We start from the raw sequence: 10,609 nt of genomic DNA, 5'->3' as shown, positions 1-10,609 counted from the left end.
CTGCCTGCCCTCCACTCCCCCTACCCGAGCCTTTCCTATCTATTTTCCACTCCATCTCCAGGTTAATCTTTTCCTAGCAGAACTCAGATCACTCCACTTTTCTGCTCAAAAATATTCAGTGGTTTTCCAATGTACACCAATTTAAGTACACGTTTCCAAGCCTAGAAATCAAGTTTTTTTTTTTTTTTTTCATAATAAGGCCCTAACTCAACCTTATTAAATGTTTCCCACTATGTCCCACTGTTACACCACACTAGAGATTATAACCTGCCTCCGGGCTGTTTATTCCCAATTTGTAGACTTTGTTCAGTTAGCAGACTGCTCTTCTTAAATTATTAATTTGTTGGTAGCATTTAGATATTGTCTTCATAGTTTTGACTTTTCCAGAATGTTATATAGTTGGAATCACATAGTATGTAGCCTTTTTAGATTGGCTTCTTTCACTTAGTAATAATGCATTTACAGTTTCTTCACATCTATTCACGGTCTGATAGCTCATTTCCTTTTAGTGCTGAATAGTATTTTGTTGTCTGGATGTACCACAGTTTATTTATCCATTCACCTACTGAAGGACATCTTGGCTGCTTCCAAGTTTCTGTAATTATGTATAAAGTTGCTATAAACATCTGTGTGCAGGTTTTGTGTGGACATAATTTTCAGTTCCTTTGGATAAATACCAGGGAGCATGCTTGCTGAATCATATGGTACAAAATATGGTACATATAGTACTCCCTTATCTATGCAGGATACATTCCCAGACCCGCAATGTATGCCTGAAACCTTGGATAGTACCAAACCCTATGTATACTATGTTTTTTCCTATACAAACACACCTATGATAAAGTTTAATTTATAGATTAGGCACAGTAAGAGATTAAAACAATAGCTAATAATAAGCTAGAACAATTTTTTATAATGTTAATACATTACATTAATACAGTATATACATTAATACAGTATATAATATATTGTAATAACATTTATGTGAATGTGGTCTCTCTCTCTCTTTCTCCCAAAATATCTTAAAACTTAATGCTTTTTCCAAGCACTGTGGCTGTTAACTTTTGCAGTCTGAGGTTCAGCAGCAAAACTAGCATGAATTTCTTTTTCCTTCTTCACCATTTAACTGATAGAAGATTCATTCTTACCATAGATCTTAGCAACCTCAGCATACAATTTTTTTTTCTTAATTTGAGCACTTACACCTCTTCACTTAAAAAAAAAAGCACTTCACTTTTTCACTTAAAGGAAGCACTTTATGGCTTCTCTTTGGCATATCCAAATTGCCAGCATCACTACTCTTGTGCCTTGGGGCCATTATTAAGTAAAATAACACAAGCACAGCGCTAGAGCAGCTGAGAGAACTGAGAAGGCTACTAAATGACTAATGTATGGGGTACACTGGACAAAGGGATGATTCACGTCCTGGGTGGGACAGAGCAGGATGGCATGAGATTTCATCACACTATTCAGAGTGACCTGAAATTTTAAATATTAGGAATTGTTTATTTTGGGAATTTTCTGTTTAATATTTTCAAGACCATGGTTGACCACGGGTAACTGAAATGATGGAAAGAGAAACTCCAGAGAGAGGGCACTACCGTATGTCTAGTTTCGTAAGAAACCTCTAAAGACAAAACCGCTGTGTCCTACAAAGTGGCCATACCTTTTTCCATTCCCACCAGCAATGTATGAGAGTTCCTGTTGCTCCACCTCCTCACCAGCATTTGGTGATGTCAGTGTTCTGGATCTGACCGTTCTAATAGGTGTGTAGTGGTATCTCATTGTTTTACTTTGCAGTTCCCCATGACATAGGATCTGGAGTATCTTTTCATATGCTTATTTGCCATGTGTACGTTTTCTTTGCTGAGGTGTCTGTTAAGATATTTGGCCCATTTTTTAATCCGGTTATTTTTTTTCTTATTGTTGTGTTTTAAGAGTTCTTTGTATATTTTGGATAACAGTCCTTTATCAGATGTGTCTTTTGCAAATATCTTCTTCTAGTCTGTGGCTTGTTTCTAATTCTCTTGATATTGTCTTTCACAGAGCAGAAGTTTTTAATCTTAAAGAAGTCCAGCTTGTCAATTATTTCTTTCATGTATTGTGTCTTCTGTGTTGTATCTAAAAAGGCATCAACATACCCAAAGTCATTTAGGTTTTCTTCTGTTATTTTCTAGGAGTTTTATAGTTTGTATTTTACATTTAGGTTTATGATCCATTTTGAGTTAATTTTTGTAAAGGATGTAAGGTCTGTGTCTAGATATCCAGTTGTTCTAGCACCATTTGTTGAAGAGACTGTCTTTGCTCCACTGTACGGCCTTTGCTCCTTTGTCAAAGATCAATTGACTATGTTTACATAGGTCTATTTCTGGGTTCTCTACTCCATTCCATTGATCTTTTGTCTGTTCTTTTGCCAATACAGCACTGTCTTGGTAGCTTGATAGTAAGTCCTGAAGTCAGGTAGCATCAGTCCTCCAACTTTGCTCTTCTCATTCAATAATTTGTCAGCTGTTCTGGGTCTTTTGCTTCTTTATGTAAACTTTAGAATCAGCTTGTGGACATCCATAAGGTAACTTGCTGGAATTTGATTGGGATAAAATAAACTTTTTCAGAAATCTAGACGTTAACCAAAAGCTTGCAGAAAACTGTGGATCATTTAGTAGAGAAAAATGACTGAATCTCAGTAAGAAAACTGACATTTGAGGCATTTAATGTGCCCTATTCTCATCCCTTGCTCCCCAGCTCAGTGGTAGCCTTGAAAAATCAGGGTCTGCATGCTTGGTATTAGAGACAGCAGAATGGAGCTTGAGCTCTTTCAAAACCTCATCCCCAGAGAACTGTTATTATTTGCTTTGGTTGGTGGTTCCTCAGAAGACCTCAACCAGAAGACTTTTCTTTTCTTCTTTTTTTAAACATCTTTATTGGGGTATAATTTAATTGCTTTACAATGGTGTGTTAGCTTCTGCTTTATAAAAAGGGAATCAGCTATACATATACATGTATCCCCATATCTCCTCCCTCTTGGGTCTCCCTCCCATCTTCCCTATCCCACCCCTCGAGATGGTCACAAAGCACCGAGCTGATCTCCCTGTGCTGTGCAGCTGAGAAGACTTTTCTTTATTTGACTTGAGCTCACCCAAGGCTAAAACCCTTTCCCTGCGTCATTTGTTGAAAACATTTATAAGCAAGTACAGGTACCTCACAGCTGCCTCAGGCGACGGATAACAATTAAAGCAAACAATAGATTAAACACAAGCTTGAAATGAAACACGACAATTAAGGCAAACAATAGATTAAACAAAAGCTTGAAATGAAACACTGAATAATGAATTATCCATAGGTGCTTTGAAAAGCTCTAACATATTTCTGAAAATCTAGACAACCATATGCACATGTAGGGCTGCGTGCATGCTTATGAATGATGCCAGAAGGCCCTGTGTCCTCACCTTTGGTTGACCTTGAGGCTCTGTATAAGTAAGAAGTAAAGTTTAAGGCAGAGTTATAAACTGCCTGGTTGAATGTGGAAGACAAGCTTCAACCTGCACACAGAGGCCCTTGGCAAAGGCTGGAGACTTATTCATTCAGACATTTAAGAAATTCTCCATTCAGTCATTTCATTAGCTGATTATAAAGCTAACTGAGCAGCGACCTCAGTGGTAAGACATGACAAAGAATACATATTCTATGGAATTAGTTCAGAAAAGTCACTGAACAAACGACAATTCCAACAAGCAACAAAAACAAACCCTGGGGAGAGGGGAGAATCTGATTTCCAGAGGTGCCACATTATATTATTTGAAATGTCCAGGTTTCAACAAAATTTATGAGACATGCAGAGAAACAAGAACGTCTGATCCATACACAGGAAAAAAGCAATTAATTGAAACTCTGCTTCTGAGAGAGGGAGAAAAGACTTTGCTCTCCTGTCATGTACAATCTTTTGAATGTAAACCAATTCTCTCGGGAAGTAAAGGGGAAAGTCCCCACCCTGGAGTGCAAGCAAGCATTTGGCTCCTGAGGAGATAAGTTTGGTTACCCTACAAATAGGAGCTGTTGGCTTCAAGTCTAACACCCTTTAACTTCCAAGGTTTGCCTTTTTTTTTAAAAAAAAAATGACATTCTTTTCTTTCTTCTTCTTCTTCTGCTTCTTCTTCTTCTTCTTCTTCTTCTTCTTCTTATTATTATTATTATTATTATTTTTGGCTGTGTCGGGTCTTCGTTGAGCCATGCAGGTTTCTCTCTAATTGTGGTGTGCAGGTTTTCTGTCTCTAGTTATGGCGCGCGGGGACCAGGCCGCATGGGCTCTGTAGCTTGCAGCACGCAGGCTCTCTTGTTGAGGCATGGGAGCTCAGTAGTTGTGGCACACGGGCGGGCCTAGTTGCACCACGTCATGTGGGAATCTCAGTTCCTCAACCAGCGATCGAACCCACGTCCCTTGCATTGGAAGGTGGATCCTTTACCACTGGGCCACCAGGGACCTCCCCAAGGTTTGCCTTTGAACCCAAGTTTTAGTTTCCTTTGCATGGAAAGTCCTAACTGTGCTGAAAAGGAAAATATTTTCTCTACCATCCGAACTAAGTCATCAGGCTGACTGGCCAAGATGATGGCCACCATAGGAATGTCTAACATTGGATGATCTAATTGGATCTAATTGGATGATCTTATAGCTTGGTTTGCCCAGGGCAGTCCTAATACATACACGTTGTAGCTCAACCAAAGCTTGTCGCTGATTTTAGCACCTTCTTTCACTTCCAAAAGTGTCCCAGTGTGAAGCTGTGCCATCACCGCACACAAAACACTAATGGTGCCTGTTTAGCTGTAGAAGGGTGAAAGAAAGCAGGAGGCAAGGAGATGGGGCCTGGGCACCAACTAATTTGTCAGCTGGAGTGAGTTACATTTTCATAGAGCCTGAAGTTTCGTTTTATACAGCCAGTATTTCAAACTTGATCCCATACTTCTATAGCAATTAATAAAATGATCTGATTATGAGATGCCTGTGCCTTTTTGAATTGAATAAGTGACACGGTAGGGGAAATCTAAACTTCAGGAAATTATAGGAAGTAGATAAGCTTCAGCCAAAGAGAATAACAAAGGAAATTGTACGAAAGAGTGAAGGAATGAATCAGCCCTGAGTCACAGGTAAAAAGAAAAAAATAGCTCTTGGTCTTTTTCAGAGATGTGAATCAGAGAAGAAAAAGGGGAAATGGTCCCAGAAGAGTTTGGCTTACAGGGAAGCTCAGGAGTCAGTGAGTATTGATTCTGATCCGTATTTTTTGTTTTAACATCTTTATTGAGGTATAATTACTTTGCAATGGTGTGTTGGTTTCTGCTTTATAACAAAGTGAATCAGCCATACATATACATATGTTCCCATATCTCCTCCAGGAAGCACTTTGATATTAATGATGCATCAGAGGGGTATTATCTGAACTAAGCTCTGGTGCTGTTGAATCCACGGGGCAAGACTTCTGCCATTCAGTAGGGCGTGGTGAGGTGTTGAGGAGCTTACCCCTGGGCTTTCTCCTGTGGATTTCCTTCAAAGAGCCACCAAAGGACTTATTGCTGGTAACATCTCTGAGAGGCTCTCAATCTCATTTGCCTCTTGGTTTCTCAAGCATTTTACCCAGATGTCTACTGTAGATTTATCACATTTAGTTGTTTCTATACAGCATCTTCCTGATGCTCTTACAGGGCAGGGCTGTGTCTTATCCGCCATGGTAATGAGTACCTCCAGATTTGGAGTGTGTCCAGCACATTGTGTTAAAATGGAAAGAAAGTGGTCAAATCATTTGTTGCCTTTGTTTTCAGAGAGGCAGAATCCTCTGTCTAGGTCTCTCATTTAGACCTAGATCTAATGAGCATCACCTGCCTCCTACTAGAGGATGGTGGCTTGAATTTGGGAGCCAGGAGAGAGCTGGAGAAAAGTTGTAAAGAAGGGGATGCCCAGCAGCGAACTCCTTTCTCTTTGACATTAGGCGTTTCCTTAGACATCCTTAGTGTGATGATAGGATAATGGAGAACTCTATCTCCTACTTTGGGATCCTTTAGCCACACCTCCCTTGTCTTTTTGTTTGTTTGTTTGTTTTTGTTTTTTGCAGTACACGGGCCTCTCACTGCTGTGGCCTCTCCCGTTGCGGAGCACAGGCTCCGGATGCGCAGGCTCAGCGGCCATGGCTCACGGGCCCAGCCGCTCCGCGGCATGTGGGATCTTCCCGGACCGGGGCACGAACCCGTGTCCCCTGCATCGGCAGGCAGACTCTCAACCACTGCGCCACCAGGGAAGCCCACCTCCCTTGTCTTTTATTCAACCACACATCTGAACTAAATCTAGAGGTGTCAGGTGGCATGCCACAACAGAAAACCATCCAGCTTTTTTAATATCAAAAACATGGAAAATGGGTCACAGAGTTGCTGCTTGGAGGTAGGCTACTCAGTCAAGATTACTGATGTTGGACCACCGTGAGAGCCCCAGATAAACTTATTTGGGTTGGTAGTAGCCTCCCTAACCAACACACCTGGTATGAGATCTTCATTCTGCAGACAGCTTTTTCTGTGTGGTCAGTCGCAGTGGTTGCCGCTGGCTCCAGACTGACCTGGTTCCAACAGAAAGAGAGCTTCCTTCTCTCTGTGTCCACATGCCAACACTGAAACAGCTCTCATTATTCTGATAATGACTGACCTGTAGCCCTATTCCTGGGCCAGTTACGGTTTATGATGAAATGGTGTTACTTAGTGGTTTTGAGCATGAACTCTGACTGCCTGGATTAGAATCCTGGCTCTGTCACTTTCTTAACTAGGACACATTGGACTTGGCTACTTAACTGCCTCACGCCTCAGTTTCCCCATGTGCAAAATGGGAATAATAATAGTACATTCTGGCATGACAGTAAGGAGAAAATGGGTTAATATGTAGATTTAGAACAGTCGTCGGTGCAATAGGAAGGAGAGCAAGCACTTCTACAGCCTTGGTCCAGCTGTGTCATCCATCTACCGCTGTGGCTGAGTGTGTCCATGCTGGGAGATGTTGTAATTGAAAGAATTATCAAGAATACAAGTGTTTTGCAGTTTACAAAGTACTTTTCCCATCTATTTTTTCATTTGATCTTGCCTCAGTGCTGCCAAGAGGTCTTAGAGGACACAGAGGCTCAACGAGCCTTAGATCACCAATGAAGAAACAGCAGTGATGAATCTTGAACCCAGAGAGCTTTCCAGGATACCCTGAGTGATATGGATATTGCCGAAGAGGTGGTGATTGCCGGCTCAGCAGCTTGAGAATGCCGCTGGATAACACAGCCCTTTGCAACCTGTGATTTAAAGTAATCCTTGGGAAATGGGTCTGCTGGGTGCTGTGAGGCACTGTTCTCTGTTCTTCAGGGACCTGGCGCATAGAGGGACACAGGACCATGTTCTGCTTCCATTTGGTTAGGCACTCACTGGCTTGATGTTTGGGGTAGGCACGGTGCTTGATCTCTGGGGATATTACCCCGTGTGCAGAAGTTTATATAAAGGCCGTTCAGAGCCTGAAATGACTGTGTGGGCATTTCTTTCTAGTCCGATCCTCTTTCCCTTCTGGCTGTGGGTTCTGCTCTGATTCTCTCTGCTCCTCAGGGGACTTGATGTTCCCATTCAGTCAGAGACTTTGCTTACAGGGATCCCATGACCAGCTTTTTCATTTTCTCTGGTCACATAAACTTTTATTGTATCCCTGAACTCAGTCTCCTTTCTGAATCAGCACATGTGAACTCAGTCTCAGTCTCTCTCTCTGTCTCTCTCTCTCTCATTCTATTTTTCTCTCTCACACACATACACACACACATACACACACACGTACACACACACTGGTGTCCACAATGTCTTTTCAAATCAAGACTTTGACTTGAAAAGTGCTCCCTCCTTCTACCTCTATCACCATTACTGGGGCTCCAAATCTCTGGGAGATGAGACTGTTTTTTATCTTGACCAAAGGCTGGGCCAGGAGTCAGAGGAAGAGTTTGCTATTTCTCTCTCTTTTCAAACCACTAGGGTAATCCTTTGCAAAAGTTATGGCTCTCTGGGGTTTTCTTTTCCCCTTTAGTCATCAAATATGGACTTATCCAAGATTATAAGTCAATAAGACACATACCTTATTTGAGATTGCTTCACTATTTATAAACTGGGAAAAATAATACCTGCCCCCTCGAAGAGTTATTGTAAGGAACAAATTTTTTTATATTCACAAAAATAGTATTCAGATCGTTTTCTTATTACTCTTCCTGGTCAGGGACTCCAAAGTAGCCTGTGTATGATAAAAGCATGAATCATGTTATTGAAAGGTTAAAAAAACAATTGCAACAAAACATATCAGCCAGGTGGAAGCTGGTCCCTGTGAAAGGCAGCTTTAGCTTCAGACAACAATCATAGAAGATTTAGTGAACATCTAAAGGGCCACTGGACAGTATGTTTTGTGGGTGATCAGAACAGCACTGTACCGACTGTGGGAACTTAATGAGTGCATTCTGCCTCTGTGGATGCTGACGATGGTGGTGATGGTGATGATCATATCAAAGGTCATTGCACATATGAAGGTTGGTATATAAAAGTGGTATTGATGCTTGCAAAGATGTAGCCATTTTTCTAATGGTGCTCTCTGGAGGTCTTCTCATGTCTAGATTCACTGATGAATGGGCAATTATTTTCCACTGATCTGGTTCTCCTTTTTGGCTTTCCAATTTACTGCCTCAGTGCAGAGCTAATCAGTGGATGTTTGCAGTGGAATCTTGCTGGTTGGCTGAGCATCAAGCCTGACAGCTGTGTCTGGAGGGTCACAGGCAATGAACTACACAGCTCTCTTTCAATGAACCAGTTTTCCAGGAATTCAATGATAAGCTGACATCTTATGAAATAATCGTGTGGATTTGGACAGAGAACAATGGGCCACTTTTCATGATTCAAGACGCATGACCACCTTGACAATACAGTCAAATTTCCAGGGAAATAACCAGATGAGTTTTAGGAGAAAGCCAGGGGAAATGGGATAGTCACCACGTCATTAAGCAATACTAACCCGCAGTCTTTTAGACATCTCTGGTAGCAATTAAAGCTCCTGGAGAAAGTACATTGAGCTTCTCACGCTGCCAGCATGCAATTGAGTAAGTTACTGAGATGTTTCAATAAATTAACTAATGTTTGGGTGACAATTACCATCTGGGGACTAGTTTTATTCCTGCCTTATTTTAAAGGAAATTTTGTTTCTCTAGGAGGTACAACAAGGCTACAGCAGTAATAAAATAATCCCTGGTTCAGCCTCCACAAGCAAAGTCACTAGATCCTTAGTGGTGCCCATTGCCACAGATAGAAAAATAATCTGCTATGTTTTTCAAGGGTGTCTGGGGTCTGACATGTGATCACTAGCGCCCCCTCCTTCTACCTCTGTCACCCTTACTGGGGCTCCAAATCTCTGGGAGATGAGACTGTTTGGTATCTTGGCTAAAGGCTGGTCCAGGAGTCAGAGGATGAACTTATTATGTCCCAGTTCAGCTGTGCAGCCCTGGGTGAACACACACGCAGCCTCTCTGTGCCCAAGGTTGGTTCTCAGTCCTCTTCTCCTCTCTTCACTTCTTGCCCTTGGCAATCTCATGGCTCCAGCTGTTAGCATGCACAGGTTCAATAATTCAACATTTTTACAACAAACACTTACTAACTGCTCACTATGTACCAGGTACTGTTCTTAATGCTTGCCGAAACACACACACACACACACACACACACACACACACAGCTTCTAGTGGTAAGACATGAACAATAAACAATTAACAATTTAATAAACAATCAAAGAAAATATGTAAAATGTCAGAGGATGATAAGCACTGGGGAGAAAATTAAAGCAGGGAGAGCCAATGAGGGGTGGGGTTCCTGTCATTCGAAAGGGAGGCTGGAGGAAGTCTTAATGTGAAAATGGCCTTGAAGCAAAGTCCTAAAGCCCTAAAGTAGGGAGGAGAGCAAACCGTGAGGACCCTCGGAAGGAGAGTGCCCCAAGCAGAGGAAACAGCCAGGGCAAAGGCCCTGGGGTAGGAGTGAGCCTGGTGGGCTTGTGGTCCAGCCAGGAGGGTAATGTTGCTGCAGCTGAAGGAGCAGGGAAGAGAGCAGAGGAAGACGAGTTCTGAGAATTAGGAGGGTGGGGTCAAGACAGGGCTGGTACCCAGCAGGTGGGGTCATGCAGGCCTTTGTGAGGACTTTGGCTTTTACTTGCGTGAGAAGGGAGGTCACTGCAGCATTCTGGCTGAAGAGTGATCTGAATTACGTGTTAGAAGGACCACAGTGCCTGTTGGGAGAACAGATAGGAGGGGTGGGAGGGTGCAAAACCAGAAACCGCCAAACCAGTTAAGATGCATCTATAAAAAGTGATGGTGACTTGGACCAGCGTAACAGTATTAGAGGAAATGAAAAGTAATCAATTTGGAGATGACTTGTAAGTCATGGCCAACAGGATGGGCAGGAACATTTCCAAATGGGCATCTCTGGTTGGCTTCTTTCCCAAGTACCAGTCCCACAATTTTAATCTGCGTCTGGACAATTCCACCTGATGACTTTTCAGCAATCTAAATTGATCATACCCCTAACACCAATCCCC

Source organism: Monodon monoceros, unplaced genomic scaffold (assembly GCF_005190385.1).
Source record: "Monodon monoceros isolate NGI ecotype Baffin Bay Population unplaced genomic scaffold, NGI_Narwhal_1 Super_Scaffold_12, whole genome shotgun sequence".
NCBI lineage: Eukaryota > Metazoa > Chordata > Mammalia > Artiodactyla > Monodontidae > Monodon > Monodon monoceros.
The sequence above is the reverse complement of the archived record's forward strand: the minus strand, read 5'-3'. Positions refer to the sequence as shown.